General features: G+C 40.1%; 1 protein-coding gene and 1 pseudogene across 3 annotated transcripts in view; one reads left to right on the plus strand and one right to left on the minus strand.

Moving 5' to 3' along the window:
• Positions 1-26,473, plus strand: part of TMEM200A (transmembrane protein 200A) — an 89,804-nt gene that overhangs the window by 18,420 nt on the left and 44,911 nt on the right. The window contains exon 2 of one of the 3 annotated variants that reach the window (XM_069598399.1): positions 14,014-14,158. The exons of the other annotated variants lie outside the window; for them this stretch is intronic. The gene's annotated coding sequence lies outside the window, so the exon portion shown is untranslated. The remainder of the gene's footprint in view (positions 1-14,013; positions 14,159-26,473) is intronic. 3 annotated transcript variants of the gene reach the window in all.
• LOC138444850 (coiled-coil domain-containing protein 82 pseudogene) lies at positions 22,022-23,477 on the minus strand (annotated as a pseudogene).

Raw genomic sequence — 26,473 nt, forward strand, 5'->3', positions numbered from 1 at the left:
GTGATGAGAATTTTTAAGGACTACTTTCAGCAATATGTATTTCAAATTGCAATACAATGTTATTAACTATAAGTCACCATGCTATACATTACATTCCCTAGGACATTTATTTTAAACCATTACTACATCATATTTAATATATTATCTATGTGATAGGCATTTTTAAAACCACAAGTAGAAGCTTAAGCTATTTTCTTTTCCGGGACAATATATCATGTAAGGAAAATATATCATGTAAAAGCAAGTTGCTTGGATAGCTAGCAAAAGACTCAGAGGATCACCCTGGCTCTTATTATTAAAATGCATTTTAGCTCATTAAAACTGAAGAGAAAAGGCACCTGTTAATTGAGGTTGCCTTTCGCCTCTCCCCTTGGGAGCTTAGCCCATCCTGTATGTGACAGTGCACCCTGAGGGAGAATCATATCTTTGTTCCTGTATTTTCCTACAGGAAAGGACACAGTAGAAAGTCACTAGTAGTACATGAAACTAATGTACGAAAATTGAAAACCATCCTGCGTGTGCATTTTCGGATTATAAGGGATTAACTACATTTACATTTTCTCTAATCTTCTAATGTAGTCTTTTCATTTTTTAAATATGTTTCATCATATTAAAAGACTGTTTAAGATTCAGGAATGACCTTATTTATAAGAAGAGGTTATAAAAGCACTTAGTAGTGCTTGTTATATCCATTGTTGTTTTAGTCGCTAAGTCCTGTCCGACTCTTTTGCCACCCCATGGACTATAGCCCACCAGGCTCTTCTGTCCATGGGATTTCCCAGGCAAGAATACTGCAGTGGGTTGCCAGTTCCTTCTCCAGAGGATCCTTTTGACCGAGAGGGATTGAACTCATGTCTCCTGCATTGGCAAGCGGATTCTTTACTACTGAGCCACCAGGGAAGCCCGTATTATGTCCATAGCACTTTCTTAACCTATGATTGAAAAATATATAATAAAAAACTCTCCTGGACTTTGAGTGTTTTGGGAGTTTGCTCAGGATCCCCTGGATCAGTGAGAATCCACCAGACCTCCTTGGGCACCTTTGTCTTCTTACCTGAATGCTTAAAAGGTGAGCCTACCAGTGGTTTTAGGTGTCTTGGCGTAAGTGTCTGTCAGTTATATGAAACCTTCACAGCAGTGTGTCCTAAGAAGTAGTACTAGGTACTTGCTGGCTATAATTGATGATCCATCTTCTTGCTTGCTCTTAACCAAAAAAAAAAAAAAAAAAAGAATTTTCCCCCAAATCTGTGCCTTTGGGTGAACCATTGCTGAAGATAATCTTTGAGGAGGGAAGTGGGGCTGATTTCAGCTTCAGAGAGGACTTCTGTAAGAATTTGTAGAAGTTGACTCCCCTTGGATAACTATGTCTGGTGCAGAAGTTGAGTGAAAAATAACCCTCAGCCCATGGGATACTGTGCTGGGGACTCCAGTAGCTTCCCTGCAAGTGCAGTGCTTTGGAATGTCAGCCACTTTTTTCTGCGTGACTGCAGTAAATTGAGTGACAGTCCCTAAGCTGTCTTGTGCTAGGTTAGACACACATTACAGCATATTGTTCCTGAAAAGTGGGAGACAGACTTTTTTGTTGAGGTACACATTTAAAAAGCAGTTTGTGAAAAGAGAGTACCATTTTAAAATTTAAGTGTAAGTACCAGAAAGGTTTATTTGGTTCTTATCTTTTATTTCTGGGCTTTTCAGGTGGTGCTAGTGGTAAAGAATCTGCCTCCCAATGCAGAAGACATGAGAGACTCGAGTTTGATCCCTGGGTGGGGAAGATCCCCTGGAGGAGGGCATGGCAACCCACTCCAGTATTCTTGCCTGGAGAATCCCATGGACCGAGGAGCCTGGTGGGCTATGGTCCATAGGTTCACAAAGAGTCTGACATTACTGAAGCAACTTAGCACACAGGTATGCATCCTTTGCCAACAAAGGTCCATCTAGTGAAAGCTAGGGTTTTTCCAGTAGTCCTGTATGGATGTGAGAGTTGGACTATAAAGAAAGCTGAGTGCTGAAGAATTGATGCTTTTGAACTGTGGTGTTGGAGAAGACTCTTGAGAGTCCCTCGGACAACAAGGAGATCTAACCAGCCCATCCTAAAGGAAATCAGTTCTGAATATTCGTTGGAAGGACTGATCCTGAAGCTGAAACTCCAATACTCTGGCCACTTGATGCAAAGAATTGACTCATTTGAAAAGACCCTGATGCTAGGAAAGATTGAAGTCAGGAGGAGAAGGGAATGGCAGAGGATGAGATGGTTAGATGGCATCACCGACTCAGTGGACATGAGTTTGAGCAAGCTCCACGAGTTGGTGATGAACAGGGAAGCCTGGCTTGCTATAGTCCGTGGGGTTGCACAGAGTCGGACATGACTGAAGTGACTTAGCAGCAGCAGCAATGAGATTTGAGGAATTGCTAATTAAAGGTTAACCTTTGATAGTCTGGTTCCCATATTTGAGTGGGATGCCCTCTTTTATCTGCACTCTCTCTTCCATTCATTCCAGAATCCAAACCACTTGGCTATGTAGCTGAGGTGGCTCCCCTTCAAGTTCAGTTCAAAGATATTTTAAAATATATAGTCAATCTTTGATTATCTGGGCTGTTGATTTAAATCAGATTTTGTTTGAAAAAGAGTCCCGTTGCCAGGGATAATTTGATAGTCACTGGAGAATTTGAACTTTGCCCCCAAGAGCCATGTGGTTTTGTTCAGGTTACTTAAGCTTGCTGAGCCCTAGTTCACTCTGCTTAGCATGGGAGAATGTAACCTCCTTAGACAGGTAGTTGGGTCATAAATGCTGATATAGGTAAAGGGTCTGGCAGAGGGTGAGGCACGGAGTGGAAACAGTATGATGCAGCCAGTCTGGGCATCCTAGCATTCCAGAATGAGGCCAGAGGGGGAGTGCTGTCTCATCACCTCGTGCTCAGTTGTGTCCGACCCTTTGTGACCCTATGGACTGTATCCTGCCAGGCTCCTGTGTCCATGGGATTCTCCAGGCAAGAATACTAGAGTGGTTTACTATTTCCGACTCCAGGGGATCTTCCTGACCCAGGGATCCAACCCATGTCCCTTGCGTCTGCTGCATTGGCGGGCAGATTCTTTACCCCGGGCCACCTGGGAAGCCCATAAGAGGGGGAGTATTCAAGGACAATAGATAATCCAGTCCTTTACTTGTCCTTTTTCTCCACTGGCTCCCACCACTGTGCCCCGGTTTGCGCATATGCTCTGTGTGAAACAGCTGTTTCTCTGCCTGCTACTTAAGCTGAAATTCTTTCTTGGGGTGGGGGAAGCACTTTTCATTCTAGACCCACTGTGACTGCACCTCTTCTGTGGTCTTCCCCTGCCTTTCCAGGGAGAGTAGTTGTACTTTCCAGGACCTTTGAGATGCTTTGCTCATGCCAGCAGTTAAAACCGATACACAAAGAGTGACTTCTCTGCTGTCTCTGTTGCAGACCTAAGAGCATAAGTCGTAAAAGTGGACCGAATGTCTCCCTCAGGACCACAAAAATAGTTGAATGGAGAGTGAGAGGGGAATTATTTTCTTCCACTGGTGGTATTATCACCAGCAATGTTACCGAAAAAAAGGCAACCACTTCAACTCTAAGGATACTGGCTTGAGCACTTGCATTTTGGAGACCAGTGGACAGGGGTCTCAAGAAGGGCTGCAGCCCTGAAATAAGTCGGAGTATGCAGTGAAGAGATACAAACAAACTACTGTGTATAACATAGAACAGCCACCAGGATATACTGTATAGCACAAGGAACTATAGCCATTATCTTTTAATAAATTATAATGGAGCATAGTCTATAAAAATACTGTTTTACTGTGCTGTACACCTGAAATTCTGAAACTAAAACATTTTAGTAAATAGTAAGTAGTAAAGTAGTAATAGTAAGTAGTAAATAGTAAATCAACTATTGTGTTTAGTTGCTAAATCGTGTCTGACTCTGTGATCCAGTGGACTACAGCATGCCAAGCTTCCCTGTCCTTCACTATCTCCTGGAATTTGCTCAAATTCATGTCCGTTGAATTGGTGATGCTATCCAACCATCTCATGCTCTGCCAACCTCTTCTCCTTTTGCCTTCAATCTTTCCCAGCATCAGGGTCTTTTCCAATGAGTTGGCTCTTTGCATTAGGTGGCCAAAGCATTGGAGCTTCAGCTTCAGCATCAGTTCTTCCAATGAATATTCAGGGCTAATTTCCTTTAGGAAAGTCAACTATACTTCAGACCAAAAAAAAAAAAAAAAAAAAAGCAGTAGAAGCACCTCCTTCCCATCCCCAAGAGGCTTCTCTCTCTCTTCTGGGGGCAGGGGCAAAGTAGATACACTGGGCAGGGAAGTTTCTCTCCTAACTTTGCTAAGGTCCTGCTATTAAGTTTCTCCTGTGGCCAGGCTCCTGGCACCTGCTCTGGCCCCGTAGGGACTCCAGACTGGAAGTGCACCCTCTTACCTGATGAACTGTGTGAGCTCCTTAAGGCTAGGTGTGGTATTCTATCGATTGTGTTTAAGCCTCCTCTCTAGTTTTTGGATGGTATAATTCAGTTGAATTACGACAGAAGCTCTGAGGGGTTCAGAGGTGCCTGTAGCATCAGGTGGGATAATATCACCTTGATTGATGGGCAGGTCTTATCAAGTCAAAAGTGTTAACTAGTTCAGAGGAAGAGCTACCCTAGACTTAGAGGCTGACTTTTTCCTGATAGCTGAGGAGTCAGCAGTGGCATCCTGAGTCAAATGAAGCAGTATGAGGCAGCAAGTCTGGGTGTCCTGGCATTCCAACTCATAGCCAGATGGAGAGTATTAAATGATAATAGATAACCAGTCCTTTTCTTGGCCTTTTTCATTTTGATGTTTTGAAATATCCATGAACTATCTTAGTAAAATTGAAAGTTGAACACTTGGAATGCCTGGCTGTGACAGATAATCTGCTTCCCAAACATAGTTCATAACTCAGCTGTATATCTAGGTATTACTTCCTGGATTTCTCTGAAAACACTGATCAATAAATTATGAGCTGTCAGGTTCAAAACCCAATAAATGTCTTCAGTTTTAATTTTTAGTGTTTCAGTAAATCACATTTTGTTGGCATAGAGATAAAAATGAATATCCAAAAGTGTGAATACTGTCATTATAAGTACAAAAGATGATTAATGTATTTAAAATTTTTTTGAATAATTCTGACAAATATTAAAATTTTGAGGGCCAATGGACTCAAAGAATTCAATAGGAATAATTTATTCAAAAATGTGGAAAAGAAGAAATCATTTCTTTATTACTTTCTCAACATTATAAGTTGTTTTTATGAGTACATATATAAAATAAGTTTATGATTTATGAAAGATTTTATTTTACTATAAATATCGGTCTTGTTACTTAAGTTTTTATAAACATACCTTTCTAAAGACCACATGATGGTCTGTTACCTGCATTTCTAAATTATAGTTTTTAATTAATTAAAAAGGAAATATTGATTCTTCTGATGTTTAAAACTTTGCAATTTCTTTGCAGTCTTGGGAAAGAAAAGCATGTTTTTCAGCTGTAGCATTGGACACTTTGGTATTTTTTAAATGAAGCTTAACCTTTAAAGTGATGATCAGATTGTGCTTGTTGACTTGTCAGAGGGCAGATAGCCATTCCCTAAAGTGTTCTGATGGAATTTTTTTCTCTTCTTAGAAGCTTCACCGTGTCAGACACTTTGGCATTATTTTTGCTTTTCTTTTAATATTACAACGGTTAACATTTGAAGTACATTTATTATCTTTTTTGTAAAAGGATGTATCTTTCTTACCATCTCATCCAGTGGTAGAGAGAAACACAGGAAGACTATCAATCAGGTTTAACACAATCTTTTGAATATAAATATGGAAGAAAAATGTCTTTATCTAGAAATAGGATTTTCTTTGTTAACATTGTGCTCCATGCATGCATTCTGAGGAAATTATCAGTTACAGAGACTACATGATAAAACTTTTAATTTCCATTAGCCTTAAGCCACTGCAGGGTTTGATGGGGACCAGAGCTCCCTACTGGGACCGTGTGCCTGGAGGTGAGTGAGCGACAATGTGGGCTGAAGTCAGGGCCCTGGTGGACTGTTGTCACCCTGAAAGTGGCTTTTTATGATTGTTTTTATAACCTGTTTATTCTTCCAAGGATCTAACAGAGTTCCTTTAAATTCCTAGCAGTTTATTGTTGGGGATTTGACAGGCTGTTTCTTTTTTTATTATATAAAACAGTTGTCTTATTTTGCCAAATCAAAGTTTCTCCAATAAATACTTTTAACACACAATAAAGATAGACCACTACTCTGGAAAAACACTTACCCTATAAACGAGTTTACAGATTGTTTTGTTGGGGAGGCTTTTTTAGCAGGATTGTTCCTCATTCCTCCCAAAAAGAAAATACCCTTAATTAGAAGCTCAGTGTTGAAAGGAAAAATTAATTTCTTTGCACTTCTGAAATTTTAAAATTACATTATGTTCTGCTTGAGATTAAAAGAGGTTTATAACCTTGCAACCACTGATCTTGCCTATCCTTTTCCTTTTGAAAACCTTCTAAGAGTCTGAGCATCAACTAACTCATAACACTATGTAATCTCACATTATTATAAATAAACTGCAAGAAGAATTTTCAGATGAGTTTTTAAAGGTGGCCTGTTGCCCTTTGGTCATGCTTTGAAATGCAAAATAAACAGTTGAGAAAATTATCCTTCGATTGAGGAAGAAATTCTGCTTTTTCTGAAATCCTATTGCTATTCTAAGGAAAACTTAATATATTTGTGAGCAGAGGGCTTTTAAATTTACATTATCTAGAATTCTATCTTTTTGTTTCGCTTGTGTTTATATCTGGGTTTATACAGTGACTGTATAGTCATTGGGAAAAAATATATATAAAGTATGGAAAAGTATTTCAGTATCTAATGTATTAAAAGAGATTTGGGGTTTTCTGCGGGATTTGGTTCCCATCCCTGAAATGATCTCTAATAAAGTAAAACAGGAGTTCCACCCTGTCCTGTTCACCAAAGCTCAGAGGAAGGGTGTGTAATATCCATGGCACTTGGGTGTTTTGAAATCTTCTGTGCTGAAAGGGTAGTGGCTAAGTTTTGGCGGAGCTGAAAGTTGCACAGGACCCAGATTCTGTGTGTCAGAGCAAGCTATGATGGCCCTAGTAGTGTACATTTACAGTCTGCTTTTTACAGCTGCTGAAGGAAATCTTGTATTGTCAGCCATAAACAGTGGCACTTGGGAATCGATGATCTTTTCAGACCAGTAGAGAGAATCTGGGAAAGTGATTAGAAAAGCCTTCTAGCTTCATCAAGCTTCCCTGGTAGCTCAGCTGGTAAAGAATTCAGCTGCAATGTGAGAGATCTGCGTTTGATCCCTGGGATGGGAAGATCCCCAGGAGAAGGTAATGGCTATCCACCCTAGTACTCTGGCTCGGAGAATTCCAATTCTACTGCCCCACTACAGATGTAACAGTGCCCAATCTCTGTCCCTTCTGAACAACAACATTTTAGGGCAGAAAGGAAACCACAGGTCTTTAAAAGCTACTCTAGGTTATTGGCATTGAAATACTTTTTCACTGCCCCCCTCATCCAAAAAAGAAAGAGAAGATAAACTAGTAAAAATGTAATCTCAGCAGATATGACCTTGGAACATATTATAATAAATTTGCTTTGCAAATTTTGTCTTGTTAATTTAAAACCATGCTCAAAAGTCAGCATTTCTATTTCTCCATCAGCAGTAGTTGAAAGCCAAGTCCTTTTATAGATTCCCCTGAAGGATTCCCAGGCACTCCCTTCTGGAGGACCTATTTCTAAACCGGAAACCTTTCCTTTCTGATGAAGGCAGTCACACAACACAGCTCATTCATCAACAGTCCTTTAATGCTGTTAAAATCAGTGGGTAGAAGAGGGCCCTTTAATTATCAATTATAAGAAGATCTGACCTTTATGATCCTTTTCTATTATCTTGTGATAGTATATCTTTGGTGAAGTTGGTGGTGCAAGACTTTGAAATGCATGAAAAGAAAGAAGGGGGGGTTGCCTATCTGTAACTGTCCCCTAGACCTATTGTGTTTATAATAAAAATACATTAGAAGCCCATAATTCCTTTGTATCAGAAGGGATGTTTGTTTGTAAAGGGTTTTAAAAGGGTAGGTGACCCTGCGTGTTTTGAGTGGATTCAACCACGTGACTTTTCAAGTTTGTTTACAATTGGTTGAGCCAAGCGGACTCAAATCTGTAGAGGGAATTCTAGAGCAAAATCATAACACAGTTTCCATACCCTTAACTACGTTTTCCTGGAACAGTTATGTGAGGTTCTTTGGCAGCCAGACTTGGGAATGTGTTATGCTAAGTCTTGCCAGTCGTGTCCAACTCTTTGTGACCCAATGGACTGTAACCCGCCAGGCTCCTCTGTCCATGGGGATTCTCCAGGCATAAATACTGAAGTGGGTTGCCACTTCCTACTCCAGGGGATCTTCCCTACTCAGGGATCAAACCCACATCCCCTGCAATGGCAGGCAGGATCTTTACTGCTAATGCCATCGGGAAGCCCTGGGAATATTCAAGGTTAAGCTTTCTGACTAGAGCAGCTCAGAGCCCTGTCCAATTGCTGGGGATTTTCTCTTTGGAAGTTTCAGAAATCCTGTTTGCCTTTGTGAAAGTAGGAAAGAGTACAGAGATGTGAGGAGCAGGTATGCCAGTGTCTTAGAGAACTGAAAATTTAGTTTCTGCTTCTTGAATAGTTTTTTCTCACAGGTGGATGTTTTCACAGAGAGCAGTATGGGCGTGGAAGGGAGAAAGGCACACAGAGGAGAGTGAAACTTTAAATGACAGTAACTACCTTGGGCTGTACCCTCGTGAATGGCCCATGGAGATTACTGCGTCCCCTTCAGTGGTGTCCAAATGAAAGATATGAGAGAAATCAAAGTTTAGGTGAGCCATAAGGCCTGATTAAGATGTTGCAAAATGCGAAAGGAACTAGAGTTATTCTGGAGAAGAGAAAGTTTATATTAAATGCTTTCAAATATAAGGATCAGATATCTCCTCTTTAAGAAAAAAAATTAAAAAGGAAATACATTTAAATAATGGTATTAGGAAATTAGCTACCTGGATATTTCCTAAATTAAATTATCTCCAGAATGCATTCTCAAGAGAGGTATTATATATGTACTCAGGGAAAATGGGACCTGTCTTCAGAGTGTGACAACTCATTGCCTAGATAAGTGCAGAGTCTGTTGACGTGACGTGCATTTTTGATTATGTGTGTTTTCACTACATAATCTAAGTTCATATAGTTTTTCTATTTTTCATACTAATGAATTTTTTTGTAAGTGGCATGATTAGGTAATCATGCTTTCTCAATCTTGTTGCCAGAAACAAAGACAATTGATTTTTATGTTTAAAATATCAAATAATGATATTTATAATAATAATTAATAATTAATTATAATTAATAAAATTAAAATAACATGAATAAAATTATTTATTTATTGAAATAAAAATTATCAAAAATTATCAAAAAATCAAATATGTAAGCACATATTTGATTTTTAAAATAATTTCAGTACCTAAAAAATATTTGTATCACTCAATTATAAATACTAAAATTACTGAGACTGAAAAAAGGAAGCATTTCAATATCCTTACAGAAAGCATAAATTGCACATTCAGTTTCTGTAAATTACATCAACCATTAAAAGTATATATGCTTACAAAACCGTATAACTCATGTCATTCAGCATATCACTGAATGACAATAATTTTAACACTGATCATTATATTTAAGGAGAAGATAAAAATGCTTATAAAAAACTGTTCATCATTCATCTAATATTTTATCTTGAATATAAAAATAAATAAAACATGAAAATACTACTATAGTCTAGCATAGATTATAGATTATAGAAAATCTTCTAATAAAGTCATCTAATTTTTACGTATCAGAGAACAAAGAATTCGAATTAGGACCTGGTCATATAGCAAGATATTAGTGGAATATTTGTGAAAGCAGGAAGCAGATTGAGAAATGGGAAAAGGGTCTTCTGGTTCCCAGCCCAGGGCATGTTCTACTGAAGTGCGCTGTTCAGAATGCTAAGTGTAGATTTTGAAAAGGGCAGTGAAGGCCTGTGCTGGGAATAAAGATGACGGAAGTAGATATGTCAGTGTTTGTACCGTTAGGGGAAGAGGGAGGTGTGAGCTCGCAGAACAGGATTAAGGTGGTGCTAGAATCCCAGGGAAGGGGGAGCCTGGTGGGCTGCCGTCTATGGGCTCTCTAAGAGTCGGGCACGACTGAGCGACTTCACTTTCACTTTTCACTTTCATGCATTGGAGAAGGACATGACAACCCACTCCAGTGTTCTTGCCTGGAGAATCCCAGGGACAGAGGAGCCTGGTAGTAGGCTGTCTACGGGGTCGCACAGAGTCGGACACAACTGAAGTGACTTAGCAGCAGCAGCAGCAGCAGTGGTAAAGAACCTGCCTACCAGTGCAGGAGACAAGAAATGCGCATTAGATTCCTGAGTTAGGAAAATCCCCTGGAAGAGGGTCTGATGACCCACTCCAGAATTCTTGCCTGGAGAACCCCATGGACAGAGGAGTCTGGCGGGGTGTACAGCCCATAGGATCACAAAGAGTTGGGCATGACTGAAGCAACTTAGGATGCACACTTGAGCAGGAACTGTATTTCACCAAGCCAGCTTCACTGTAATGACCCCTGTGAAAGGTGGCCTTTCCAAATATAAAGGGCTGTATGAGGTAATTATCACTTTAGAACTTGAACTTCATCTTTCTGTGAAGGAAAATGTCTAACATTTGTTCGCATGTACTCTGTGTACCTTGCTAGGTACTTTGTTCATACCTTTTCCCTTGACTCTCACTGGACCACCTGAAGTAACAATTCTCTACCTAAGAATATTCTATTAAAGTGAAGGAACTTGTCTTGGTTGTTCATCAAGTAATGCTACGAATGCTTTATCGGTTTCCAAAAAAAGTGTGAAACATTAAATGCCCAACAGCCTTCAAACTATTTTTGACTATAATTTAATTTTCTTTGATTATAAGATTTCAAGCCTGACAGACATGATTATAAATCATATAATTTTATTTTATTTTATCTCAGTTGTTTGGATCTTGGAGAAACGAGATCTTATTATACCTCTCAGTTATCTAGTGTGTTCTTTTTTAAGATTTTATTCTATTTTCATTAATGCATAGTTGATTTACATTAAAGTATAGTTGATTTAAGGACTTCCCTGGTGTTTCAGCTGGTAAAGAATCTGCCTGCAATGCGGGAGACCTGGATTTGATCCCTGGGTTGGAAAGATCCTCTGGAGAAGGGAAAGGCTACCTACACCAGTATTCTGGCCTGGAGAAATTCCATGGGGTCAAAAAGAATCAGACATGACTGAGTGGCTTTCACTTTCACTTTCTTTCATAGTTGATTTACAATGTTGTTTTAGTTTCAGGCGTATGGTAAAGTGATTCAGTAACACACACACACACACACACACACACACACATGTATTCTTTTCAGATTCTTTTTCATTATAGCTTATTACAAGGTGTTGAGTATAATTCCCTGTGCCATACAGCAGGACCTTGTTGTTTATCTATTTTATGTGTGAAAGTGAAAGTCACTCAGCCTTGTCTGACTCTTTGAGACCCCAAGAACTATACAGTTCATGGAATTCTCCAGGCCAGAATACTGGAGTGGGTAGCCTTTCTCTTCTCCAGGGGATCTTCCCAACCCAGGGATTGAATTCAGCTCTCCCACATTGCAGGTGGCTTCTTTACCAACTGAGCCACCAGAGAAGCCCAAGAATACTAGAGTGGGAAGCCCCTCTCTTCTCCAGCAGATCTTCCTTACCCAGGAATCAAACTGGGGTTTCCTGCATTGCAGGCAGATTCTTTACCAGCTGAGCTACCAGGAAAGCCCATTTTATGTATAGCAGTATGTATTTGTTAATTGCAAACTCCTAACTTATCCTTTCCCCTACCCCTGCAGTCATCTAGTTTTAACCAAGAAGCACTCTGAAATTCTTCACTGTAGCTATAGAGCAAACTTTCTGTGTCCCATTTTGGTGAAATAACAGGTGTCTTTTTGTCATGTCAGGTGACCCACGTTCTGCAGGGTGCTGTCATGCAGAGAGCAGAAGGGGCAGGAGGATCAGGATGTGTCAGTGTTTGGAGTAGCACCACCACTTTCTGTGTGGTCTGAAGTATGTCATTTAATCTCAGTGAGCCATTTCTGAATTTACAAAGTGCAGCATATACTACCTGCTTCACAGGAATTACTCTGAGATTTAAATGATGGAGGATGTGAAAAAGCTTGCTAAGAGTTAGTATTCTTTATACCCTTAAGGGTGTGAACCCATCTTTCTTATGAATATTTCTCCTCCATATCGTGGCGGCGGGGGGGTGCATTGCATATGTGTTAGTCTCTCAGTCATTTCCAACTCTTTGCAACCCACTGTAGCTCACCAGCTTCCTCTGTCCATGTATATAGGAAGTGCTTAATAAATGCTGATAATGGATTGGGACTGTTAGGAAAAAAAAAAAAGAATGCTGCTCAACAAGGGACATGGGTGCACTAAGATCAGATATCCACTCATTTCCTGGCAAATTTCTTCTCTTGGAATCTGCTCCAATGTTGAAGTTGCTTGATCCTCCAAGGCAGCCTTGAGTTTTTGTCCCTCTGCCCTGGACTTCGTCTGCTCCCCCTCATTACAGCAGGATTTCTCAGCCTTCTCACTATTGATAGTTTGAATCAGATAATCCTTTGTTGTGGCAGATTGTCCTGTGCATTGTAGGATGTTTAGACACATCTGTAGTCTCTACTTCTCCTTCTGTGCTGTGCTCAGTCATGTCTGACTCTTTGCAACCACTTGGACTATAGCCCCCAAGACTCCTCTTGTCCATGAGAGTTTCCAGTCAAAAATACTGGGGTGGGTTACCACTTCCTTCCTCCAGGGGATCTTCCCGACCCAAGGATTGAACTCCCATCTTCTACATCTCCTTCTTGGCAGATGGACTCTTTAGCACTGAGTCACCTCTTGCCAGTAACTTCAGCCTTAAGAGCAGACCAAGTTGAACAATAAAAAATATCTCCAGACATTGCCTTTTGTCCTCTGAGGACAAAATTGCCCACAGTTGAAAAATCACTGTATACAACAGTCATACAACAGCCCCAAATGTGTGAAAGTGAAAGTTGCTCAGTTGTGTCTAACTCTTTGTGACCCCATGGACTATATAGTCCATGGAACTTTCCAGGCCAAAATACTGGAGTGGGTAGCCATTTCCTTCTCCAGGGGATCTTCCCGACCCAGGGATAGAAGCCAGATCTCCTGCATTGCAGGTGAATTCTTTATCAGCCGAGCCACCAGGGAAGCCCAATGTGTATGTAATCATCATTAATAATTTGCCTGTGCCCGCTCCTCACCAACCCGTAGAGGACGGGTCCCACACCAGACAGAAGTACACTGAATATGGAAAGAAAAGGAAAAGACACTTGAAGAACTACTCAGTTACAGTAATTGAGTTGGTTCATTATGTGTATTTTTTGTTTTCTTCTGGACCAAAAGGGCAAGGACTCACCAAAACCTCAGGTCTTGTTTCTGAAACCATTAGTGCCACCACCTTTTTCTCAAGCTTCCTTTTCCCGTTCCCTGATGGCTGACAGAATTATTCAGTGTGTTCACTCAAAGTGGCATTGGCTACTTGAGACTTTAGGCTTCAAGGTCCAGGCAGAGATCAAAGGTGCCTCTTTCTCTCCACCTTTCTTTTAAAACTTCATAGCATCTTCCACCCCCAGGTTCCAAATATCATCTATACCCTGAAGATTTCTAAATTCCTAGCTAAGAACCTCCCAATGAATTCCGGAATCATGTATCCTAGCCCTACTAAGGTATCTTCTCTTGCAATATTTCACAAACTCCTGAAACAAAAACCTCATGTGTGTACAGTTGAACTCATACTCTTACTTCCTTGTCTGTTTTCAACTTCCTTCTGAATTCTTTATTCCAGGGACTGGAGCAGGGCTCTGGAGTCAGTCTTCCTTTGTTCCTTGATAACTCAGTGACCTTGTGCAGATGACTTCTTTTGTTGCACCATTATCCTCATCTGATAGATGGATACTTGTCTTCCAGGGTTCTTGAGAAGATCAAATTAGGTAATGCGTGTAAATCACTTACAAAATATTGCCTGAACTGCTTAATAAATGCTAAGTGTTGTTATTGTCCAAAAACATGCCTTCCATGTTTACTTAGGTTTACATTACTCAATTGTAAGTGGTTATTAAATCCTATTATGTGCCAAGAGATGAGCTACTCACTATAGAAACCAAAATGAATGAGAAATCAGAATGATTCTCATCTCTTACTCCTCCTCTCACCATTTCCCTGTTTCTACCCAGCAAATCCCTGCGAATCCCTTTTGTTAATCCCACCTGTCATTTTACTCAGTATGGTCCATTCTTATCCGTTTCAAGTGCAATGGCTTCCATGAAGGTTTTGATCCTTTCTTGCTTAGATTATTACAGCTGTCCTTAAAACCAGCCATTTGGCTTCCAGTTTCATATCCAGCTTGTCCGTTCATTGTCTTGCTTCCTAGTGTCTTTCACTGCCTTTATAATGAAGGTCAACCTCGCTAGCATGATGTAGGTGGCCCTCGGGGACCTGCTTATCTTTTAGGCTCACCATGGGTGGTATCCCAACATGCTTTAGCACTCAAACTCCAACATGCCAGATTCACTCATACTTTCATACCTTTCTGGCAACTGTTCCTGCCTCCTTGTTTTCCCTCTTTTCTTTGTTAAACTAATATCTATTCATCTTTCAGTCAAATCCCCATAATTCCCTAAATTGTGAATTTTTGATGTTATACTCATTTTGATTTCTCATTCATTTCGGTTTCTGTAGCGAGTAGCTCATCTCTTGGCACACAGTAGGATTTGTAAAACTATGATTCCATAAGACTGAGTCAGCCAGTGCAGCCTTATAGAACTGCAGGAATAAAACTGAATCAGAATAAATTGACAGAATTAAGCAGCAAAATTAAGAGTGAAGAAAACATGTAGGTATCTCTAATGGATAGAATACAATGGTCAGTAGACATAGAATCTTAAAGCTGAGATCAAGTTAGAAGTCTTGACGGATAAAGCTCATTTGTAGTAGATAATAGAGGGAGGAATACCTAGGGGCCTGGGGATTAAGGCATGCTACCTTCTTTTACTGTCCCTGCTTTCAAGGAGTTTGATCTCATGAGGGAGAACACCAGAGAAAAAAGTGAATCATTTCTTACAATGGAGTACTATTTAAAAAGGTACGCACCTAGTGTTATGGCAACAGAGATGAAGTAATTTTTCAACAAATGGGGTCACGTCATTGCCTGGGGGCCAGAAATGACCAGCTCAAACATCAAAGGCACATGTGCAGTGGGCAGATGTTTTACATCATTTCCAAGCCTCCTGTGCCAGTAACAGCTTCATATAAAGAGCCTGATCAAAGATCGAGTTCAGTGGACCAGACTGCCTTGGGTTCACATGGCCTGAGCCACAAAAGATGCCAGTGTTTCATCATTTTCTACCTAAGTGTTTTTTTGACTAGTTTACTGCTAAAAGCATGTCTTTTTTTTCCCCCCTCCTTTTCAATCCCTTTATTTTAACTCAAACTGTTCTGCTAAAAGATTACCCTCAACTTATGTTACCTCCTAACAGTCTCTGCGCACAACGCTGCCCAAGGCTCTCAAATCCTCGGACTAGACAGTGGGGTTGGGTAGAGCACAGCACGAGCCTGGAAATAGACACTCTACGGGATGAATATATGTGGTCCCCAAGTCCGGAGGGCGGTGTGGTGGAGCCTTGAGAACACCCCCTGGACTGCAAGAGCACCTGTCCCGGGCTTCTGGGCCCACTCCATCTGTTGCTCAGAAGCAGCCCTGCTTCTTCGGAAAACTTCATCCTCTCTACTTGAAATGCTGGCTGAGGATAGGACCAGGCAGTGTTTGCCCAGGAAGCTGGGAATTTAGGCAGAACAAGGGAACAGTGCCTCCTTTGTGAGCCTCCATGAGGAGTCCCACTCCCCCACAACCCTGCCGGCCCCTCAAATCATCAGATAGCTGGGGATGAGCTAGAGTTCTGTCTCAGGCTCCGGAGGGGAGAAGGAAGGAAGCCCACGCAGTCTTCAGTGCAGCTGAAATATCCCTGATCTGACAGGGGCCCGGTTGCAGGGAGGAAGGGGACTCTTCTGATTTGATTTTAATAATTACAACAGCATCAAAAATATGAATGTTCAGCACAACCTCTGTGTGCGTGTGTAAAAGTATGTCCTTTTTTCAGGAAGATTATTTTTCGGACCTGACATGTAAAGTGGGAGAGCATAGGATACAGCTTTCTCAACACTAAGGAGATGGCCAAAGCATCATTTATTGTCACTAATCGGAAAGATCCTCAGAGAAACGGCAACTCACTCCAGTAGTCTTGCCTGGGAAATCCCATGAACAGAGGAACCTGGAGAGCTACAGTCCATGGGGGTCACAAAAGTGTTGGACGTGACTGAGTGACTAAACAGTAACGATAAACCATTTTAATCCACGATTTCCTTGAAGGAACCATGTTGTTCTGGTTGGGTCAAGGAATGCATTTCTTTGTTGTTCAAATATGTGCCTTTATATATTCTATTGGGAAAATCTCTAATCATGTTTTATCTTTTGAATTGTCAGCTCATCTTCTTGGGAAGGATTTCTCTTCCTTTTTTTTTTTTTTTGACAGATTGAGTATCACATCCTGCCCTTCAATTAGGGTAATGTAAACAGTTTCCACTCCTGTTATGTATCCACCACTTCATCATTGATGTGAAATAGCAGTGAATCACATCCCTGGTTGTGTTTCAGGATTCAATAAACTGTATTTTCAAGCTAGTTGTTAGCGTTTGAAGTCAATATTTGTCCATTTCTCAGAAACCTTTTACCAACCCCAGAAGATTTGACTCTTGACTGCTTTGTGTGCAAGGAGCCACCACCCTTGCCCTCTACCCAGTCTAGAGTCTAGAGCCTGGGACTGTTTCAAGGGAAGTGCTGAACTGATGTGCAAGAAAGACCCTTTATCAAGACTTGGTCTGATTTTGCTGTTGCGCAACTGTCACACTGAAATCCCTTCCGCTCCTACAGAAGGGAATACTTACTTCTGCCAGCAGCTTCCTGCCAGAAGTTGGAATGGTTCCCTGTAAATAGTCGGAGTAGCGGGGGTGGAAGAGCTTTCTTCTCTCCCCACGCTACCTCTGCTTCTGGCAAAGGTTTGGATATTGGCAGGGGCGCCCCGCCCCTGCACAGTCTGTTCCTGGAGGTGGGGAATTCCTCTTACTTCCAATTACCAGTTTCTTTACATGAGGGAGGACATTTTTTGGCACAGATTATCCTTTTCACTTCATGTCTGGCTGACAGCGCCCTTGCTAATTTATTTTTTTGGCGTTTTTTATGCATTTGTTAAGATGTCAAATGGTACGCACAGAGCTTTGGAGTGAAGGCTGAGCTTACATCCTGGAGCTTGCAGTAGGTATGGGATGTTGGAAGTTCTCTTTGGAATAGAGGCTATAGTACTGGGTAAATAGAGGGTGTTAAAAGTCGTTCAGTTGGGTCTCTTTGTGATCCCATGGATTGTAGACCACCAGGCTCCTCTGTCCTTGGAATTCTCCAGGCAAAAATACTGGAGTAAGTGGGTAGCCATTCCTTTTTCCAGGAGATCTTCCCCACCCAGTAATCGAACCCAGTTCTCCCATATTGCAGGCAGATTCTTTACCATCTGAACCACCAGGGAAGTCCAAATATAGGGTGTCTTGTGTGATTTACTTGTCTTCTTGCAAAAGTCTTATGACCCTTTAGTGAAGAGTGAACCACAGAATCCTAAACTTGTAAGTGTATCAGGATTTGAAAATTCATGTTCCCCATTGCCTTCATTTCCCTGCTAAGGAAGTTAAAGCCCCAAAACACTTAGTGATTCACCCAAAGCCACCCAGCTGGCCAGTGCTAGAACCTATGCCAGAATACCAGTCTTCTCTCCTTGTCTTGCATTATTTTTGCTATATTTCAATGTTTTGAAAGTACTGGTCACTTAGTACATTGTATTAGGTACAGCAAATTTATCTTCATAGTTCCTTCTGTGTAGGATGGGGAAAAAAAGAGAAAACCTTACCCTTTCCCCACCCAAACAATTCTGACTAGCTGTATAGCCATTCTCGATGGATTGGCTATAATTCTTGCAACTAGATTGAGTTGCCTGAAAAAAGGGTCATGTCAGTAGTTTTCCCCTCTCCCAAGTGGTTGGAACCCTTTGTGGAAATGCCAGCCAGCTGAAACATGTCAAAATCAATCTGTAATTTTGGAGGCTGTGGAAAAGCAGCTCCTGTTGCCTGCCCTGGACAGTCTGTTCTATTATACTATCTGAAACATTAATAGTGCATTTGTGAAGGCATACTCAGGAAGAAGAGAGCTCACAAATTGTTTTTTCAGAGGAAGTGATTATAATAAACAACTGATTTGAGTGAAAGTGGCTCAGAAAATATTTCAGGTTCTGGCTGAGACTCCTATATGGTTAATTAAGTAATTTTTACAAATCTCTTATGAAACCTGATGTTACGAAGTGATTTTTTTTTTAATAAAAAGTTAATGAACATGGTATCTGTTCAGAACAATTGCTTTTAAATTCACTGGTCAGATGGGAAAGGATTTTCTGGTAATGATGTTAGAAGAGACTCACCACACATTTCTTGACTGGATTGTGTTATACCAGAAGGTTACTACTCTGATCCAGAGTCTGATTGAATTTTTTTTTTTCTTTTAAGCACTGATCTTCTAACCTGAATTTTAGTGACCTTTACCTTACAGTCCATTGTTTTATCTATTTGATTTGTTTTGGCTGTGCTGCACAACATGTGGGGTCTTAGTTTCCTGACCAGAGCTCAAATTCGAACCCCCTGCATTGGAAACCTGGAGTACTAACCACTGGGTGCCCAGGGGAGTCCTGTGATTAACTTTAAAGGAAATTTGAACCCCTTGCATTGGAAGCCTGGAGTATTAACCACTGGACACCTAGGAAAGTCCTGTGATTGAATTTAAAGGGGATACTACACATAATGGTAGTTAAAATCCAGAGCCCATAACAACGTGGTCTTTTTTTTTTTGACAGCAGTTATTAAAAGGGCAGGGATGTAAAACTTATGATGGTGTCATTAGTGGCTAAAACTTAACACTTTAACATTTAAATATGAAAATAGTGATAAAGGGCATTTGGTGTTAGAGTCATTTTCAAATGAAAGTATCAGACATATGAACTTGTGTGAAAAATCAGTACAGTTTACATTTTGGGGGGGCTTAAGAAAACAACTAAGCTTTAAAAAATGTTCTCTACTCTTAGACTTTATATTTATTAGTATTTCTGACATTTATAGGATCTTGCTGGTGGCTCAGACGGTAAAGCATCTGCCTGCAATGCGGGAGACCTGGGTTCGATCCCTGGGTCAGGAAGATCGCCTGGAGAAGGAAATGGCAACCCACTCCAGTACTCTTGCCTGGAAAATTCCGTGGACGGAGGAGCCTGGTAGGCTGCAGTCCATGGGGTCGCAAAGAGTCGGACACAACTGAGCGACTTCAGTGTCATGTCATGTCTGACATTTATGGACGTGGGACTGACAGCTTCTTACACACAGTGGGTGCTCTGCAGATATTGGCAGGTCATAGTATAGAAGACTAAAAATTTTAAGGAAAATTTTGGTATCAACTTTTTATTTATGTGTTTTAAAAATTTATTTTTGAAGTATAGTTGATTTACAATGTTGTGTTAGTTTCAGTTGTACAGCAAAGGGATTCAGTTTTGCATATACATATATATATTCTTTTTCATATTTTCCATTATGATTTATAATAGGGTATCGAATTTAACTTCCTTGTGCTAAGTAGTAGGACCTTGTTGTTTATCCATGCTGTATATAATTGTTTTCATCTGCTAATCCCATGCTCCCACTCCATTATTCTCCTATCCCCCGGTGGAAACCACAAATCTGTTTTCTAGGTCTATGAGTCTGTTTCTATTTTGTAAATAAGCTCATTTGTGTCAAAGTTTAGATACTACATATATGTGATATCATAGGGTATTTGTCTTTTTCTTTCTGACTTACTTCATTTAGTATGATAAGCCTCTAGGTCCATAAATGTTGCTGCAGAGGTCATTATTTTTTTTTATGTTTTATGGCTGAGGAGTTTTCTACTGTATGTATGCACCACGTCTTCTTTAACCATTCATTTCTTGATGGACATTTAAGTTGTTTCGATGTCGTTAGCTGCATTATTTATATATTTTTGTTTGCTTAGAATTTTATTGTAATTTTGAGAAAATCCTCAGACATTTTGGATTTTTACCAGTTCTTTTAAATTAATAATATTCTAAATTGATGTGAAAAAAGTTATAAAAATTCAAATTTCCCAAGAGGAAATGAGGGGGCTGTTTTTGTGGTTGTTGTTGGTGGTGGTTTTGTAAATATAATACTCAACTTTTCTCTTTAAAAAATCATATAATTTAGGAAAGTTCAGTTCAGCTCTGTCACTCAGTCATGTCTGACTCTTTGCGACCCCATGGACTTCAGCATGCCAGGCTTCCGTGTCCTTAACCAACTCCTGAAGCGTACTCAAACTCATGACCATCATGTTGGTGATGCCATCCAGCCATCTCATCCTCTGTCGTCCCCTTCTCCTCCCGCCTTCAGTCTTTCCCACCATCAGGGTCTTTTCCAATGAGTCAGTTCTTTGCATCATGTGGCCAAAGTACTGGAGTTTCAGCTTCAACATCAGTCCTTCCAATGAATATTAGGATTGACAGGATGGATCTCCTTGCTGACCAAGGGACTCTCAAGAGTCTTCTCTAACACCACAGTTCAAAAGCATCAATTCTTCAGCGCTTAGCGTTCTTTATAGTCCAACTCTCACATCCATACATGACTACTGGAAAAACCATAGCTTTCACTATACAGACCTTTGTTGGTAAAGTAATGTCTCTGCTTTTTAGTATGCTGTCTAGGTTGGTCATAGCTTTTCTTCCAAGGAGCAAGTGTCTTTTAATTTCATGGCTGCAGTCACCATCTGCAGTGATGTTGGAGCCCCCAAAATAAAGTCTGTCACTGTTTCCCCATCTATTTGCCATGAAGTGATGGGACTGGATGCCATATTCTTAGTTTTCTGAATGTTGAGTTTTAAGCCAACTTTTTTAACTCTCCTCTTTCACTTTCATCAAGAGGCTCTTTAGTTTTTCTTCACTTTCTGCCATAAGGGTGGTGTCATCTGCATACTTGATGTTATTGATATTTCTCCCAGCAATCTTTTCTCTTTAAAAAAATCATATAATTTAGGAAAGTATAAAAAAAATAAATACCCATCAGTGCACCCTTCATCTTCCAAATCTGCCATAGGTTAATTTCATATTATTTCTGTCACTGGCCGCCTTGCCTTGCATCTCTTTTTCTATCACTAGGTGCAGCTGCACCAGGTAAAAACATTTGCAAAAAACACATGGATGGAACATCTGTCGATTCCTCACACTGATGATCCCCTCCACGCTGAGAGGTATCTGACATGTGACTGTATTAGTGATCACTAATCACTTATTTGAATTCTGCTGATAAATGTAACAGAACATTCACAATAATTAGTAGATCACAGATTTCCTTTCTCCTTGTTCAGAGAGAATGTATGACCAAGGAAGGTATCATACCAAGCAAATTCTAGATTATGTTGAGTAGTGAAATCTTCTTTATAATTGTTATTATTTTGATAAATGGTGTCCAGGCATAGTGCTCTCTCTCTCTCTCTCTTTTTTTTTTTTTACAGTAGATAGAAGTTTTATTAGACTGCAGTGTTGTTTCATGGAAATTAAGATGAACATGTTTCACACAAGATATTTTGCCATGAAGCTATACATAAAACATATAAATAGGTCACATGATACAGAGAAACAAGACTTGTGATCTTCGCATTTACAGGAATTTACAAAATCTTCTCTGAAGGAAATGTGTTAAAATTCAGTCAAACTTCTCATCTTGAAAGTAATCCGCAGAACTGAGATATTCTTGAAGTTGATCATATTTCTGTTTATCGTGTGACATGAAATCATCTGTTTCCATGGTCCTGGTGTTAAACAGCTTTCCTGATAAATGCACTGAGTATTTACAGTGGCGATGCAACCCACAAGCCTGGCAGGAACAGTTCTCAGGATTCTTCAGTTGGATACTTACCCTAGAATAATTTTCTACTCGCTCCTTGTATTGCTCTTTCCAACGACTTCTAGAGACTAAATTCTCTAGACGAGGCTGAACAAAGCGGTTATCCAAATAATAAAGAGAAGTCAACATATCTTGTGCGTACGATTTCTGCCTGGTGCCACTATATAAAGTTCCCAGAAAAGATCCACCTGGAGCATTGATCAGAAGAGCCTTCACAACTCTTTCAAAGTGAGTATAGTGGTCACTAAAAGAACAAAGAGAATTCTGTTTTATTGATTTCCGTTGTGATGTAGTCAATTGTTCTCCTCGTTGGCTTTTATTCTCTTCATCACCCTCCTCATCTTGTACTACAAAGCCATCAATAATATAATGATCTCCATCTTCACCAAATTCATAATCATTGTCTTCTTCCTCTTCCTCCTCAACATCATTTTCATCACTCCTGGGGGAGGATTTCTTTTCAGAGTCCTCAAAATCTCTACCACTATTACGTCTCTGACGAGATCTCTGTTTTGAGAGTTCTTCCAGTTTCTGCAGCTGTTCTCGCTTCCTTGAGGCTGAAGTTTTTTCAGGAATGTTTTGCTCCATCTCCACTGAGGCACATTCATCTTCGACCACTCTGCGTGGACGTTTAACACCCACTTTCCTAGCTAGGATATCACTGTCGTCACTCTCATCACTGTCACTCATCACAGAGGAGATCCTTTTTCTCTTCCCTCGCTTGATATGTTCTTCTTCTAAATCCTCCTCTGTTATTTGTCCAGTGTGTTTGCGGAGATCACCCTCCTCTTGACCTGAACCCTTTTCATGATCTGCTAAGTCAATACGTCCATGTTTAGTTTTGTTCTTTTCTTCTTCATATGTTGAACTATTGTCAGTGTTAATGAGATGCTTACTACTGTTTCCTTCACCTTCAACATTAATTAATTTAAGCTCTCTTGTATTTTCTGGCTTCTTAATGTGATCAGACCCCTTGCTACTGTCAGGATCTTCGTCACTGTCGACACTTTCATCACTCTCAAGCTTGTCACCGCTCTCACATAACTGTGCGACACTTCTCTTAGTCCGCCTCCAATCGACTCGAGATTTCTGTTCATGCCCTTGAGTTTTAGAATTTTTCCTTGTTTCATATCTTCTAACATGTACCATTTTCACTTAAGCTTCAAAGATCACACAGCTCGTTAGTGACAGAACAGGGATTAGAAACCAGGTCTTCTGACTCCCAGTCCAGCGTTACACAATGACTGCTTCCAAACCTCCCCAGCCTTCTCTTTTTTTTAATTTGAAGAATTTTTTTTCCTGCTAATTTACACTGGTGATCACTTATATGATTAGTGTTATTGGAAGAAGCAAATGTATGTTTTATATTACTGAATTTTGAAATAAAAATGTATAATCTTTGATAGCTTATATTTGAACTGCAAAAGCATGGATCATTTTATGGTTTTCAGTGAATCATTCTTATAAAAGAAACTTTGAAGAATTACTCTACTCACTTAAATCCACTATGGCAGCACTTTGTTTTGATTTCTTCATGCCATTTACTTTCCCTTAGCTGATTTTGTCTCATGGTAGGAGAGTCATTCCAAGGGGAGAAAGGATGTGCACTCGCATTCACGCGAACAGTCACTCACCTCTGACAGCTGGATTGCTCAGGGCTGCTGGAGACAACGCCGCAACTTTCCAAGTCGCTGCCCTTACTCAGCTGAGGTTTGCAGCCTGGAGCTTGCTTTCAGCACTGCCTTGAGGTCCTCTTGGGAGTCTCTGGTGCTCTCCACGTGCTGGCTCACACCATCCTCCTCAGGTGTCCTCACGTCCTGTTTCCTGGTCCAGATGACAAACGTGCAATGCTTACCACCTCCCTGTACCACAGCCTTTCCACATATTGAACAATAATATTGAACAGACATGAAATTGTCAATGTTTGACTGGTTTTGACTTGCAAAATCAGCAGTTACATCTGCCTCAAGCCACTGCATGCTTGGTTTTCATGTTTTCATCTTTCTACCATTCCCTGACTTCTAGGAGTAGTTGACCCTTCCTTGAAAGGTTCATTCGTCCATCTCAGGGACTCATAAACTATTTCACTTCTGGGATCCACGTCCACCTCCATCGGTTATCCTTTTCTTTTCATAGCTTCCACTTCTAACGTTCACCTTGGCTCCTTTCATTAACATATAACATAACCAAGTAATTTCTGTCTTTATATTTGACTTTAAAAACTATAGACAACATTCCACATGTATAAACAAGAAATATAAAATGTGTGTGCAGAGTAAAGAACAATTGTATAACAAACACAATTGGTTTAGCTTAACACTAGATCCCTTCTGATACTTCTGAACAGTTATGTGCTCTGATCACTCTTCCTTATCTCCTCCAAACAATATCCTAAATTTTATATTATTTTCCCCTTTTTCTTTAATCACATATGTATGTCTCTTTAAAAATCTTTTGTAATAATCTCACATGCTATTTAATATAAATGCTACTGGAGAAGGAAATGGCAACCCACTCCAGTATTCTTGCCTGGGAAATCCCCATGGACAGAGGAGCCTAGTGGGCTACATTCCGTGGGGTTGCAAAAGGGTCAGACACAATTTAGAGACTAAACAACAACAAGTATATTCTACAAGAAGTCCTTAAATAAAATATAGAGTCTTTAAAAAATATAAATGCAATGATAATATCTTCTGAAACCAGGCTTTTCACTCACATTTGTGAGATTAATCTCCATGAACACATAGTTTTCTCTCATCTGATTCCCATTTTCCAGGTGTGCTGTTGGAGACTCTATACCTGATCATGTTGTTGTTCAGTCACCAAGTTGTGTCTGACTCTTCGTGACCCCATGGACTGCAGCATGCCAGGCTTCCCTGTCCCTCACCATCCTCTGGAGTTTGCCCAAGTTCATGTCCGTTGAATCGATGATGCCATCCAACCATCCCATCCTCTGTCACCCTCTCCTTCTGCCTTCAATCTTTCCCAGCATCAGGGTCTTTTTCAATGAGTCAACTGTTCACATCAGGTGGCCAAAATATTGGAGCTTCAGCTTTAGCATCAGTCCTTCCAAAGAGTATTCAGGGTTGATTTCCTTTAGGATTCACTGGTTTGATCTCCCTGCTTTCAAAGGGACCGTCAAGAGTCTTCTCCAGCAACACAGTTCAAAAACATCAATTCTTCAGCCCCCTGCCTTCATTATTGTCCAACTCTCACATCCATACTTGACCACCAATAGAGCTATACCTGATGCATGTCCTGAATTCCAAACAAAGTAACTTCTCACTTTTTATTCCCTGACTTTAGCTTCTTTTGTTTCACTTTGTCAGTTTTGTTGCCAGAAAGAAAACTCTTCTGTCTTAAACAGAAAGGCAATACCCTCTGCTTAACTGTGTCTCTATTTCTCATTGCTGTCCTTTCTCTTTTCCTTCAAGACTAAAATCTTAGAGTAGTTCACATTGATTGTCTCTATGTCTTGGCCTCCCAGCCAGGTTTCATTTGACCTCTTGATAGTTGGCTTCTCCACGTTTTTATTTTTCTTTAATCTTTGTGACAAAGCTCATGACAGGCTCCTTTTCCCCCTCTTTTTCTGCTTAATGTTAAATGTAAGCCTCCAAGAGCGTATAATCAGATTTTCTTGGTTTGAGCGCACTGTACCTGATTTTAATAAGCATTCCTTTTATTTTCATATTGATGGCATAAAGACTCCCTTACATAATGTAAAAGGCTCCTGAAATTATAATTATGCTCTTAAAGTCTCATATTAAGACAGTGTGGGTGAGGTGGTAAGAGAAGGAGGAGAAACAACTTTGCATCAGAAAGTGCTTAAACCCATTTTAAATACGTCCTGAATAATAGTGATAGAAGTAAACTTGGAAAAAATTCTAATGGAATATTGTCTTCTATCCAGGTATTCAGTTCACTTTGGAATGTGACAGTTATCAAGACTCTGAAATATCAGATGTTTGGCAGCAGAATTAATAGCTGCTTCTCACTTAAACCAGGAAATTACTAGTAGGATTATTGTGCTTAAGACATATATTTTGTCTGCATTTGCAAAGTTTAGCAAAGATTATTAAAATAATGATCTAAGTAATTCAAAACCAAGAACTTTGTTGCCTAAATTACTAATATCTCTATTCAAATAATTATCTCAATAATTTAACATCGATTATACCTTTACACCTATGTACATGAAGATATTCAGTTTGGTCAATATCATG

Source organism: Ovis canadensis, chromosome 8 (genome assembly GCF_042477335.2).
Source record: "Ovis canadensis isolate MfBH-ARS-UI-01 breed Bighorn chromosome 8, ARS-UI_OviCan_v2, whole genome shotgun sequence".
NCBI classification, from domain to species: Eukaryota; Metazoa; Chordata; class Mammalia; order Artiodactyla; family Bovidae; genus Ovis; species Ovis canadensis.